The sequence below is a fragment of the Charadrius vociferus genome, unplaced genomic scaffold (genome assembly GCF_000708025.1).
Source record: "Charadrius vociferus isolate BGI_N301 unplaced genomic scaffold, ASM70802v2 scaffold609, whole genome shotgun sequence".
In the NCBI taxonomy this organism is placed as follows: domain Eukaryota; kingdom Metazoa; phylum Chordata; class Aves; order Charadriiformes; family Charadriidae; genus Charadrius; species Charadrius vociferus.
The window spans coordinates 247,925-262,719 of NW_009649993.1; positions in this window are offsets into that span (position 1 = coordinate 247,925).

The window sequence follows — 14,795 nt, forward strand, 5'->3', positions numbered from 1 at the left end:
CAGACCCCCCCCCCCCCCCCCCAAAAAAAAAAAAAAACCCCAACTGTATTTGATTACTAGTTTCTAGGCAGATTACCTTCTCGAGTTAAAAATGATTAAAGCTGCTCAACAGAAAACTTGAAAGCTGTTGAGTGTTTTGCAGAAGATCTTTGGAAAAGCTCGCATATGGCTTGTTCAGCAGCTTTCATTCCCCATGTCCCTAACATTAGGGAGTCTGTGTCCAAAACTTTTAAGCCAAATTTATAGCTGTAAACAGCAGAATAGAATGCCCTGGCTTCCTCTGAGTTCGTATCTGCCCTCCTTACCTACCACCACACCTTTGTCATTTTCATTGCTCGCCTACCTGCTCAGTGCCTTCATTTTCCTTTCCCCAAAAAGTCCCCAGCAGAGTCCCAGATCTCCAGGGACTCTCCCCTCATCTCTGCCTGTGCGAGAGGCATGGCTTGGGGCTGAACCAGCAGAAGGGGTTGAGCAGGAGCCCAGGCGAAGCCATGCTGCTGCCCTTCTCCAGGTGGGAAAAAGGACCGAATCCATCTCTTCTTCTCATCATTGGCCATGTTGGAGAATTTTGAAGCTGCTTCCAGTTTGGCCAATTTCAAACAAACTTGGAGTGGGTTGAGAAGAGGGTGCATTTCACTGCATAAACCTTTCTCTTAACCAGGTTAAAAATCTTTACTGTTATAACCTGATTGTAGTAAGCTTAAGAATTATAAGGTTTCACTTTCTGTATTTAAAAGTCTAACAGTATTAGTTTTCAGCATGCACTATTGCTCTAATAGGAAATAGTAATCTGTGGCTACATATGTGTAATTTGTCTGACTTCAGGTGTTAGTTGTCAGCAAGTTCTAACTTTGGCTTCTTGGAGTGTTGGCAGTATCACCGAGCCTGTAAAACTCAACTTCAAAATGGGAAAAACACTGAAATAAAATATGTAAATCAGTTCTTTGTATCCATTTTTCTCCTTTAATTTTCAATTATCTGCTGTTCTTGCCATAGTTTTATTACTGCTCTGTGTCTGAGTCTGAGATGAACTTTTACTCTAGAGTTCTTTTGTAATGCTGGACAATTACCTAATTAAACAGTCTTTGGTTGTCTCTAATGAGTTGTTCCTGACTTCAAACATTATGGTCTGATATTTCAAGTAGTAAATGCTGCTTTTAGTCATAGGTAACTATGCTTTGAATTTATGTAATATTCTAAAAGTGGGGGGGAGGGAGGGTTGGTGGGTAGAAATGGTCTGTTCTTTTTTTATTCCCAACTCTATTTTTAAAGCATGATGTTCCTGATTGACAGGTGGTGAATATTCAGAATTAATTTTATTTGGGAAGAGGTTTGGCATGGCTTTTGACTGCTGCCTTTTCATCACGAAGAATTTGTTTACTCCAGATTAGTAGAGCGGTATTATTACAGCTCCAACATACATCTTATAGTTGAGTTGCTATATTAAAGGTTAGTGTTTTGGACTGTTGCTATGTGCACTGGCAATTTATTGTGTGCTGAACAATTTCAACCTAAATATGTTGCTGCAAGATAAGGCTCGTTATACAATTTGTAATTACTCTGTCATTCATTCTCCTTAAGGGTAAAGACTGTAACTTAAGATTTACACTTTGTTTTTATTTCTTTTTCCTAGAGATTTCCAGAATCACACCTGTTTTGTTCAATTACCAGAGTAAATACTCTTATTAAAATAGTTTGCTCATTTCTAGACTTTTATTCTGTTTTACAAAAGGCGCTGTGTTTGAAGTTTTGTTCTGGTTGTGTATTCTTTGTCAGTTTATTTGGATCATTAGGAAAATAATGCCATAGCACATGGAACAGCAATATGTGTTGCTTTGGAGAGTGTGCCTTAGGAAATCTTCTGAGGGGTTTGAAGGAGTTGATGAAGAATGGATGAGGGACAAAGGGTAGTCTTTTGCTTGGAAGTACAAAGCAGTTTCCCTGAGGTGTGTTTTCTGCTGGGGTTTGCACTGTCTGAATCTGTTCTGCACTAAAACCCAGGTTCACTCGTTTGCATTTATGGGGTTTTTCTTTGGTTCTGATTTAATTCCATATCTGTCAATGAGCTGGACAAAAGGCTGTGTTTTAAAGCATATGTGGAAAAAGGAGTTACATTAAGTCTGGAAGCAAATGTTCTTCCATTCACATCCGGCTTTTTTGAAGCATTTTCTCTTGTAACCTTGTAATCTCAACATTTTCCTAAAAGCCCACCTCAACACCAGTATCTGCTGTAAAAGTAAACTTTCTTACACTGTGACCTTTCCAAATTATATACAAACAGGGAAATTTTATTTGTGTTTGATGGTTTGCCATTTCTCTTGATTCTGTTGAATCTGTTGTGGAGAGAGAGTTGAGGGTGAAATTTTCTTGGGTCTGTCCCTGCATACTTCAAGTATGGTATTCAAATACAATTTGTTATCTGTCTGAATAAGCTTTTTGTTACTACTTCTAGAATTTGTTGGAGTAGCACAGTAACTTGATATTCAGTACAATAAAAGTCCGAAAATCTGGAGCTCGAGGGTTTTTAAAAATTATTACTGTTTTTGAGACCTTGTGGGATTTCTGTTTGTGTCTTATTCCAGCAAAAGTCAATCTTCTTTCAAGATATCCCTCTTGCTCTTTTTCCCTAAGAGGTTAGTTTATGGTTTATCTGTTTGGATTAAGTTATTACTCTTAAATAAATAGTAGAACATTGTTAAATAAACTAGTAGAAAGATTGATAAAAGATGCTGAAAGTATAGGCTTCTGTCTTGCTGCTTTTATTCTGTATTTCATTACTGACAAAGGACAATAAAATATGTCCACTTAGAAGAGTGAACTATTCTGGGGAAGGATAAAATGGATGCATGAAGGGGCGTCATAAAACAAAAAAATATTACAGCCTGTAAGGTGTATTGTCTAGGCTATTCTTAACTCTGTTCCATTAAATGAAATCTTTAAATAGAATGATATTAAGGAAAAAGTTCTAAGTTTTTTGTTAAAGATCTGTACGGTAGTTAAAATGATCTTTGAAAGGTGTTTGAAGGCTTGCTTCCTGCAATGTTGAATTTGTTGCCATTGTCTGTCAAACCGTCCCGTCCCCGCCTCCAATAGTGGATCGATTCCTTATAAATTCTGTGTTTCCGAGTCCTTTCTGGTTCATTTGCTTCTTAAACTGTTACTTAACAAACGGCATTCATAGCAGCGTACTGGCATAAATCAGTTACATGGTGCTTAATGAGAGATTGTTTTGGCACGACCAGTCACCAATAAAAAGAGCCTTTTTAATTTCTGCCTTTTCAGAGAATCAAAATAATCACCTGACAGATGGAATAGGACAGGAGAGAGATTGCTTTCTGAAGAAAAAGGCAAACAATGCAAAAATCATTAGCATGTAGTTGGTTTCCTTGGTGGTTGGTTTGTCTGTTTTTTTAAATTCATTAAACTTTGCATTTAAATACCTATCTACACGTTCACTGCTGTTGAATTGAGTGTGGGGAAATGAGGGGAACTCGTTTGCAACACCAATATAGTCTGTAAAAGTGGTCATGAGCAATAAGGCAAATACTGAGCCAAAGAACTGAGTCCTTTCTTTAAAACTGATAAAAGAGATTTCATTACGGCTCTTGAATTTCCATCCCCGTATTAGAATTTGGGAGTCCAGAGGTCACTGGGATTCACATGTTCTCAGGTTAGGAAAAGTCATCAATTCTGGTGTTTCCTAAGGGAGATTTCTGGTACACCTTAATTTATTATATTTTTCAGTAAGCAGTGGTTATACTTAAGACAGCTAAGAAAGCCTCATTGTGTCGCAGCACATTCTAGTTTCTAGTTTCAAGCTAAGTCTTAGTTTTCTTTTCATTAGAGTAGATTAAGATTCTTCCTCATTCCTAAATCACAGCCATCATGCAGGAATCGGAAAACATAAAGCTTGAGAGTTTTGTAGAGTGGTGTAGGAAGGGCAGTGTGATGACAAGCTTTATATCCATGTCTCTCAGAGTTTTGTGGAAAATAGCAGTAAACCAGTATCAAGCAAAGCTATTGTCATTGCTTCTTGTATTATGGTTCTTACACATTCTGTGCAAGGTTCTCTTTAAAACACACACAAAAAAACCCTTAGCAGAGAAAAACTTTAGGCTGAAAATATACATATCTGGTATCCCAATCAAGATGTAGGAGATACTTGCCTGAAAAGATGGCTTTGTGGTCCAGTGCACAGAGATGAGTGGGTGAAGTGTACTGCTGTGCTGGCGATGAGAAGAGATGATCTTACAGATCTTTCTGACCTGTGTGTTTTGTATGTGGTTTTAAATTGAGTTGACGTGAGATCTGATTCTAGCCAGTCCTGAAGAACTTTTGTGTGCAGTGAAACTTTATAAAAATTTATTGTTGTTTTATTGGTGTTATGAACTTGTGTGTCAATGTATACATATATAAGATGAATTGTAAGTATATGTGAAATTAAGTCAGTTTTGAAGATTGTTGAACAATACTGCACAGTAGAGCTGTGTGTGTGAGAGCTGGATTTTTTCCCCCTGCTTAGTGCCGTTTTATACTCTCAAATGTGTGCTGTTCACAGCAAGACCTTGTTGCTTAACATTTATCCATTAAGAATTGAAAGTAGATAGTCATGATACATTTTTTATGGTTCATAATTTAACTGAATGAAAGTGTGTGTATCAACAGATTTGTTATAAAAAATATTTTCTTTATTTTTGCAGTAAGGAAACTAGTACAGGTTTTAAGTTTAGAGTATTTTCTTACATAGAGTTTCCCCAGTTTGTCTAGTAGAGGTCAGATCTTTAAAAGACAGACTATATCTTTAATTTTGGCACTTTTAAGGACCTCCTCTTATAGCATGAAAGTTTTACTTTGGTAGTAGCCTCTTGTGCCTTCTCTTGGGTTCAAAGTTACCTGATCTCTCCTCATTTAATTCAAGAATAGGTCTGCTTTTAAACTGTATGGTGTGAGTATTGCTGACAATAATGAACTGGCTTTAGTTAAGGTAGCCTAAAATTAAGGTAACTTGCAGTCTTTGAAATTGCTGAACAGAGTCTGGAAGAGGAAAAAAAATGTATGTGACCCATGGCTGTTGGCAAAAGTTCTATTTTTCTTTAATGCCAGCCAAGATTTTCAGTATTAATAAAACCTAATCTTACTGATGAACAGGAGTAACTGGTATGTCAGTAAGCTTTTAAAATTACACATGCCATTGATCTCAAAAGCATGTGATAACTAATTGTTTAAATAGTCTTCTCATGTTGTGGGAGAAGGTACTGTAGATTTTACACACATCTTCCTTGTTACTCATACATACCTTAGAATAAGTAAAGGAAGTAAAAGAAATGTGAAGTAAAGATGTCCTTCCCTATAAGTCAAACACTGCTGTTGTGTGAGCCAAAATAGAAAATAGAGTTAACTGGAAAGTCTTGGATTTAAAGGTTTTTCAGTGCCTGCAGTTTGTGGAAAAGGAGGTTAAACATAATTTGAACTACCTAAATTTTGAAAGCAGCTACTTCTACGTAAATGTATTTTAAAATATATTTTTTAAATTCCAGTATGCAGAAAGAGTAAACAGTCTTTCCCAACATTGCATAGATCCAATTTCATATCCTTTTTCCCTGCAAGTATTGTATTTTGGCAGTAATGCCATTTATTTGGGGATTGTCTCTAAAATTCAGATGGGCGGGATGGAAATCCTATTATTCTTCCTGTATCAACTTTCTAGTTCTACTGCTGTATAGCTGAATAGTATTTTTCAGGTGAGAACTCTTGATTCACTCTACTCTGGAAATTAACAAGGTTGAGTGAATTGGAAGTGCTTTACAGACATGTCCTAGAATCCCCCTTCATACTGCAGTAACTAGGGTAAGACACATTTCTACAAGGAAATTTTACCAGGAGCCTGGAGCTGGAGGTTGTAGAGGGGAGGGAACACGTCCAGAGTAGTTTAGCTACTAATCCTGATCATTTGTTTTCCCCTTCATGCTTATTTCTCTTTCGGCTTGTTTTGAGTTGTGGAGATAGCAAATATAACAAAACTAATTGTGGTTTAATGCACGTTGGCAGCTGAGCCCACCCAGGCCCTCTCTCATCACACCCCAGTGGGACAAGGTAGGCAATCATAAGGATAAAAATGAGAAAACTTGTGGGTTGAGATAAAGACAGTTAAATAGGGTCATTTAATAGAGAGATAAAGACAGTCTAATAGGGACAGCAAAAGCTGTGTGCACAAGCAAAGGAATCTAAGGAATTCATTCACTGATTCCCATTGGCAGGCAGATGTTCAGCCATCTCCAGGAAAGCAGGGCTTCATCATGCATAGCGGTTACTTGGGAAGACAAACGCCATAATTCTGAATGTCCTCCGAGTCCTCCTCCATGTGGTATGAGGTATCCCTTTGGTCAGTTGGGGTCAGCTGTCCTGGCTGTATACCCTCCCAGCATCCTCGCTGGTGGGGCAGCATGAGAAACAGGGAATGCCTTGACCCTGTGTGAGTGGTGTTCAGCAACAGCTAAAACTTCACAGTATTTTCAACATTGTTTTGGTCACAAACACAAAAACAAAACATAGCTACCTGTAAGCTACTATGAAGAAGATTAACTCTATTGCAGCCAAAACCTGTGCAAACTCCACCCATTGTTCCATACTGTTCATATCGTGCCAGGAGCCTGCTCTGATGTGGGCTCTTCAAGGGCTGCAGCTTCCTTCAGAGGATGTTCACCTGCTCCGGTGTGGGGTCTTCCTACTGACTTCTGCCATGGGGTTGCATGTTTTGTGCAAAGTAATAAATTGTAGTGTGTTCTCAACATTAGTTTCTCATATTAGCTTTGGTTTCTGCTTTTTTTCCTTTACTCTTCGTTGCCCCGTGTGCTCCGTTTTTCTGCCATTTTCTCCTGTGAACTACTCTTATTTTCCCTTATATAATGGTGACTTCTAGCAAAGAAACTTGGGCTGCTTCTTGATTTTCCATGTATGTCCTATATACTCAACATATACAGACACTTTATAGAAAAAACTAGTGCTAGTGTAATCACAGGCTCTTGTGTTGTACTTATCTTTTTACTTTTTAAAAATTTGACAACATTAAGACTTGTTCTGCTGAAGTAGTAGTCGATTTGTTTTATTGTGTTCAGTTACCTTAGTAGTATTTTGCAATAATGAAAAACTGGATCTCTTTCTAGAGGTGCCAGATTTCTAGTATTTTTTTAATGTTTACAGAATTATTACTTTTACTTTCATGCATGCTAGTTTTGAAAAAATACAATATTCAACTATAAAAAGTTTGTAATAAAAAGAGCTACAATACTCGAGAATTCATTTATCTGCATTTAGTATGCATCTTGCATTGCTCAATTGTTAACTAACACTAAATTGAATTAGATTCAGTTATTTGGTTTTCATCTTCCACTCTTCTCATTATCTTTTCTTTAATTAAGAGGTGTTGTTATCTGAGCGATTTGGAACAAGGAAATAATACAACATTGGTTTTGTAATGAACTCTAACAAACTTCTGTTGGATTATTTTCATTTAATGAAGTTGCTTGCAATTTTTATGAAGCTACAATGCTGTAAATCTCAGTTTAACTACGTCACTTTGGATGGATCTGTGGGAGAATATTCCAGATTTGTTATGAGTGTCCCAGTAGATGCAATTCAAGGAAAAAAACATTCGGTATTCTGTCAGGGTGGGGTGGAGGTGGGATGTCTTCGATAGGCTGCAGGGGGACAATGTGGTTCACCATGGTCTTCTCCATGGGCTGCAGAGGAGTCTCTTCTCCAGCCCCTGGAGGACCTCCACTGCCTCCTTCTTTGACCTTGGTGCCTGCAGAGTTGTTTGTCCCACATTTTTTCTCACTCTTCTCTCCCAGCTGCTATGTGGTGTTCTTTACCCTTTCTTAAATGTGTTTGTATCATAGAGGCACCACCAGCATTGCTGAGGGGCTCAGCTTTGGGCAGCAGCCCAAAACCATCTTGGAGCTGGGTGAAAATGGCTCTGTCCAACATGGGGGCAGCTTCTGGTGTCTTCTCACAGAAGCCACCCCTGCAGGCCCTCTGCTACCAAAGCCTGGCCACGTAAATGCATACACCATATGCAGAAAGTTCTACACATTTTGACTGAAAAAAAAATGATGCTTTGCTCTTGTTTGAGTACATACCTTGTACACAAAGCCTGATTTGAAGTCCTTCTTAGTGAAGGAACGTGCAGTGAATTTAATTCATAGTTCATATCTAATGTGTAATTAAACTTAAAAATTTTAAATTATCTCTCATTTGCTTTATCCTTGGAGGCTAATCCTAACTCTATAAAACATTCTCCCTTTAGTATTTTCTATTTTTGCATAACAAAGGGAAAACAAAAGGCACTTTAGTGAACCTTTATCCTTATTATACTGTGCTACTGATAGTGATCTGGATATTAAAGTGAAAGTGTAAGCTTCTCATGTGTTTTCCCTTTTAAACAAGTAATTGGAACCATCCAACTGGTTAATTTTTTCAGAATATGAAATTAGCAGTTTGTTAAGATGTCGTCTTTCAATGAAAAATGTTGATCTTCCTTGACAAGAGAATTTTACCTGTTTTGATAGCTGGTCAAAGCAGAAGGATTACAAAGTGATTTTTTTGTGAATAAAATGCTTTTCAAATGCTATTAAAATGCAGAATGTGAGAACTAACACATGCTTTCTTTGGTCTTTGGATTTCTGAAAAATGTCTGTGACTGCCACAAGAAGTAAATGAAGTTTTGCATTTCACTGTTTTAACAGGGAGTGTTTCAAGCAGTTTCATGAGTTTATTTCACAATTATAAAATACTTTATTGTCAATTTAGTAACAATTACTGAGTTAGTAAATTGTGACCAGTCTGGAGGGGTGGGGGTGGTGGGGGGTGGTGAAAAACCTTTCATTCTTAGGCTTTCCAAGTAGATATGCACCTTTCCTGATGTTTGGCTACAGGGTTTTCTAGTCTGTGGATGTGCAAGTGTGAAAAATCAGTTTATAAAAGTGAATTTCTGCTTGAAATCTTCTAACATTTTAGTAATGCAAACACATTTATATTAATATGAGTAGGAAAGGATCTTGTGTGGTGCTTTGCTTATGTATTTCTGGTTTATCAAAAGAAGTGCAATTCCTCATTCTCAAACAAGTTTGTACCTAATAGTTTACAGTACGGTGATGGAGAAAATGTATAAAAATCTTACCTTGAATTGTGTGTCACATTTTGAAAATCTTGGCTTACAATTCAGAAATTGATTTAAGTTTCCAGAATTTCCAAGAAAAATAGTTTTACTCTGGTCTGAAACACACCAGCATGTGTTTCTAGAATACGTAGTATTAAATTTCCTTTTTCAGGTATTTCTTTGTCTCACACCTGAGTGTGCATTGTTTTGAGGCATGTTATTGGTCATATTCACTTTGGGAAAGGGGAGAAAAGGTGGCTGGGGAGATAGTAATAGGACAGCTCTACTTATTGGCAGATAGGCAAGTCTTAAGCAAAGGCTGCTCTGTTAAGATCACATTCACAAGTAGCAGTTAAACCTTTTTGCATCTTTTTTTTTTTTTTCTCTACACATTTTTGTCTCTTTTCACTGAGTTTTCACTGTTTAGGAAATTAACTATTGTGGAAGTTGATCTGACAAAATTAGGTCTGCTTAGGCTTTGAAGTTTGCCCCTTCTAGTCATCTTGGAGGTGCTGAGCACGGCAGCTGTGGGCGGAGCTCAGAGTCTTGGGTGGCAGTGATTCAGACACCTTGACCTGTGCTTTTTTTGCTTCTCTTGGTTCTTGTGTTTTTTCCTCATGTGTTTCCTGATGCTCACAAAAGAATTCTGAGGCTGCGTTTAGTTTCTATTTATCCTATAAATTAGTAGAGGATAATATTTTTTTTTTCTGTTTGTTTGCCTAACCCCCCTAGAAATAATGTCCTTGTTCTTTCTTTGCATAAACACGTCTTATAAACTGTTTTCTTATGTCCTTTTGTTTCCGATTCCCATGACTGCTATTGCTGTATGAGTTGCCATCTAAGTACAATTCAAATGTTTTCTTTATTGTTCAGTGAACAGGGCTTGCTTATGGCGTGGGGTGATAGGGTTCATGTTATCTTTGCGATTGTCGCTCTTTGTAGCAGTTAGGAACGTGCAAGTCATGTTGTGAGCCTGTTGGTCTCCAGAAGGGAAGGGCAGAGTGTAAATGACAATTCTCCATCCTCTATTTCTTTGCTGTATAAAACTTCAATTAATTTCAAAAGAAAGCTGTCTAGCAGGTAAAACTCTCCATACCTCCTGAACTGGCAGAGCATTTGAAGGATTTTGCTTTATTGATTTTTCTTGGTACAGATAGCCTGTCTTCAGACAGTAAGTAGAACTTACTTTCCCAGTAGGAAACCCATAAAAAGTGATACATTTAACAAAGAGCATGTAAATGATTAACAGGTCAACAAAATGCCTCAAAAAACTTTAGATATTCAGGTATTCATCTTTTTTTATAAATTATGTTGCCCTTATAAACCATCCTTTTAAGCACTGCTTAATACGAATTTTCATTTAATACTTCTAGTCAAATAGAAAAGAAATACACATTGTCCAATTTCAATATATTTGGAAAGCATGCAAAGAATAAATCCATTTAGAAAGCATCCAATTTCACTGCTGTGATACATACAAGAAAATTCAAGTCACAGTTCTTTATTCAATGTGTAAATACTGTGCTTCCTCTGATGGAGTGCACAATAGGTTTCTTATCATCATGTAATACTTATTTTAAAAATATCCACTGTGCTTATACTCAGCGGATCAAATTTAAGAAAAAGTTGTTCATAAAAACAACAATAAGGGCGATCATATTTCTCTTTTTGCCTCTGAAAAATGCTTTGATAGCAGAAGATACAAATTTGCAAAATCCAAGTTAAACCAAGAGGCAAACTATATTTGACAACTTAAAAGTCTCATTTTTAAAAAGTATCTTTAATACTACACCAAATCCAGTGTGGATTGCTGCCAAAACAGGGGTTTCCTTTCCAGCCCCAGCTGCATGCTCACACCATTTCTTTTGTGATAGAAGTACGGCATCTGCCTGCTGGCACACTGACCGGTTGATATGATGGAAAATTAACACATTACTGGGGTAATTACATGGTATTCAAGGTGCAGGCTCGCCAGTGCTGAGTAGAGGGGGACAATTACTTCCTGAGTCCTGTTGGCCACACTATTCCTGATACAGGCCAGGACGCTGTTGGCCTTCTTGGCCACCTGAGCACACTGCTGGTTCATATTCAGACGGCTGTCAGCCAACACCCTCGGGTCCTTCTCCACCAAGCAGCTTTCCAGCCACTCTTCCCCAGGCCTGTAGAGCTGCATGCGGTTGTATCTCATACAATTGGCCTCGGCCCATTGATTCAGCCTGTCCAAATCCCTCTGTAGAGCCATCCTACCCTCAAGCAGATCAAGACTCCTGCCCAACTTGGTGTTGTCTGCAAACTTACTGAGGGTGCACTTGATCCCCTCATCCAGATCATTGATAAAGATATTAAACAAGCTGCCACCTGTCTTTGTCCTCTTTGCACCCTCTGTTCAGGTATTTATATACATTGGTGAGACCCCCCCCTGAGTCTTCTCCAGGCTGAACAGTCCCAGCTCCCTCAGCCTCTCCTCAGAGGAGAGATGTTCCAGTGTCTTGATCATCTCCGTGGCCCTTCCTTGGACTCTCTCCAGTATGCCCATGTCTTTCTTGTACTAGGAAGCACGACACTGGACACAGTACTCCAGGTGTGGCCTCACCAGTGCTAAGTATAGGGGGAAGGATCACCTCCCTTCATTTGCTTACAATACGTTGGCTAATGCAGCTGAGGATACCATTAGCCTTCTTTGCAGCAAGGGCACATTGCTGGCTCGTGTTCAGGCTGGTGTTCACAAGGACCCCCAAGGCCTTTTCTGCCAAGCTGCCTTCCAGCTGGGTGGCCCCCAGCATGTACTGGTAGCTGGGGTTGTTCCTCCCCAGGTGCAGGACTTTGCATTTTCTTCCCCTTATTGAACTTTGTCAACCCATTTCTTCAGCTTCTTGAGATCCCTCTGGGTGGCAGCATGACCTTCTGTCCTATCAGCCACTTGTCCCAGTCTAGTGTCATCAGCATTATACATCTGTATTTCTGTTGATTGCTCTACCAACCCCTAGGTATCTTAATTGTTTTGTGAGATGTTTTTATTGATGTTGAGGCACAAAATGTTGTATAGTTTCACAGATGCTTGCCAAACGCTTTTTGTGTGAATCTTTGACCAAAATGTCGTGAGTGGCTGTATTTAGTGCATTATTAATTCTGATCCTACAACATACTGATTTTCCTGTGTTATTAGAAGCAAAGTGCTTCAGCTTGGAGGCCTAGCTGCAGTTCATTTGGTGAACCGAGTATAGTTTGAATACCCAATTGTTCCTTAAACTTCAAGTTTTTTTCAAGATGAAATGTGGACTCTCTGTTCTAGCTGAAGATAGAACTCAAGTAGTCCTTGCCCAATTTCATTACTTCAGTGGCTAAGACACAAGAAAAGAGATTCAACTATGAGAACTTACCACCTGTGGTAGACTTTCCTATCAATCCCCATAAGCTTTCACCAGGTTTCTGCTGCTTCTTATTCACTTGGTATTGTATATAAAATGTTCTAGTGACTAAACTGAAAACAATAAACAATTCAGTTTAGTCTAGTGACTAAACTGAAAACAATAAACAATAAAACAATAAGTATAATGTGTTTCATTAACTCTTGATTAATAGAGAGCTTTCTTTTTCTGTAGTTGATTATTGGAAATTGATCATTTAATTGCTGCTATTTTAAAAAACTCACTGTTTAATTTGTATAACATGACATTGAAATATTGTTACTTTATTTTGCATACTATTTTCAATTCTGGTTTCTTGACCACTTTTTTTTTCTTTTTTCACCTATTCAGTAAGATGTCTTGTGGCTAGTTGCTGTTTGCTCTTTTGTTTTTCTTCACTCCCTTGTTTTATATCGTTGTTTTCTGCTATGTCTGGGTGGGACATGTGGGATAAAATAGCATGCTTACATTGCCAATCCAATTTTCATCTCCCTTTCTCTCCTTTCACTCTGAACCTGCTGGCCATGCTTCCTTTGAGGTAGCCCAGGATATGGTTTGCTTTCTGGGCTGCAAGCACAGGTTGTCAGCTCATACTGAGTTTGAATTTCTCATCAACCAACACCCCCAAGTCCTTCTTGGCAGGGCTGCTCTCAATCCACTCTTCACCCATCTTATATTTGTGCATGGGATTGCCCCGGCCCACATGCAGGACCTTGCACTTGGCTTTGTTGAACTTTATGAGATTCACACAAGCCCGCCTGTCCAGGTCCCTCTGTATGGCATCCTTTTACTCCAGTGTGTCAACCATACCATGCAACTTGGTGTCATTAGCAAACTTGCTGAGGGTGCACTCAATCCCACTGTCCATGTCACTGACAAAGATGTTAAACAGCACCAGTCCCAGTACTGACCCTGAGGAACTCCGCTCATCACTGCTCGCCACTTGGACATGGAGCCTTTTATCGCAACTCTTTGAGTGCGACCGTCCAGCCAGTTCATCAATGATGAACCAAGTGGTTCATCTGTCAAATCCGTGTCTCTCCAATTTAGAGACAAGGGTGGTGTGCAGGACAGTGTCAAATCCTTTGCATAAGTCCAGGCAAATTATGTCAATTGTTCTTCCCTTACCCACCAACACTGTAACGCCATCATAGAAGGCCACCGCATTTGTCAGGCATGACTTGCTCTTGGTGAAGCCATGTTGGCTGTCACCAATCACTTCCTTATTTTCCATGTGCATTAGCATCGTTTCCAGGAGGATCTGCTCTATGATCTCGCCAGGCACAGATCTGAGATTGACTGGCCTGGAGTCCTTTCTCGGTCTTCTTTTTTTCCCCTTAATGTGCATTCTGGTGATTTTCGCTATTAACATGCTTAACTCTGCAATAAGAATTGAAAGGTGCTGTAAAGAAGCCTTCATATTTCAATGAGGAGGGACTATTAATGGTGAGGCTTCTTAGTAAATTTCTTGTATTAACTCATATACCTGGTAGATGTTTTTAATAGACTTGGTGTAACCAATCTCAGACTTCTTGAAGCTGGCAGAAGTTAAGCATTTGTTTTTATTTCTAGTGACTGGAAAATATCTTTTCAGAACACAAAAAATTACATCAGAGCGTTGTAATTCTGTGTATGTTAAAATCCAGTGTGTTCCTCCTCCTTCTGTTCTTCAGGCTTCTTGCTTGTCAGGTGTATTTACAGTATGGGCTGAAAATAAAGACATCATTGCTTGGGTAATACAAATTAAAATAGTACTAGAACTTCCAGCCAGGTGGCTTACAAAGATGCTAAACAGTTACTGTTGCATACTTGTACCTTAAAGAATAAAAGTAATGAAGTGTTCTGTTTTTATAGTTGTTTCAACTTTTTGTGAAGCTTATCACACTTGTCATTTTTTTTACATTATTTTTTATTTTCATTATAGTACAGTCCTTTACATGTGCTGCAGCTTTCCATAGTTCACTAGTGAAGATGATTTAGATCACAGAAGACATGAAAACTTGCGTTAAAAAAAAAAAAAAAGGAATTAAGCTTGTATTGTTGCTTGTATGGATGATTTTGGACAGCTTTGGCATGGTTTTGGTCAGTTGAAAGCTAAGATGAAGTCTATTTTTAGGTGTTTGTGACTGAATCTTTTGTGTCATCCTTCAATGAATAAAATATGCAAGTTTAATGATGGCTAGTGTAATCAGGTTTTTAAATCTTACAGACAGTTCAATGCAAATCTAGTT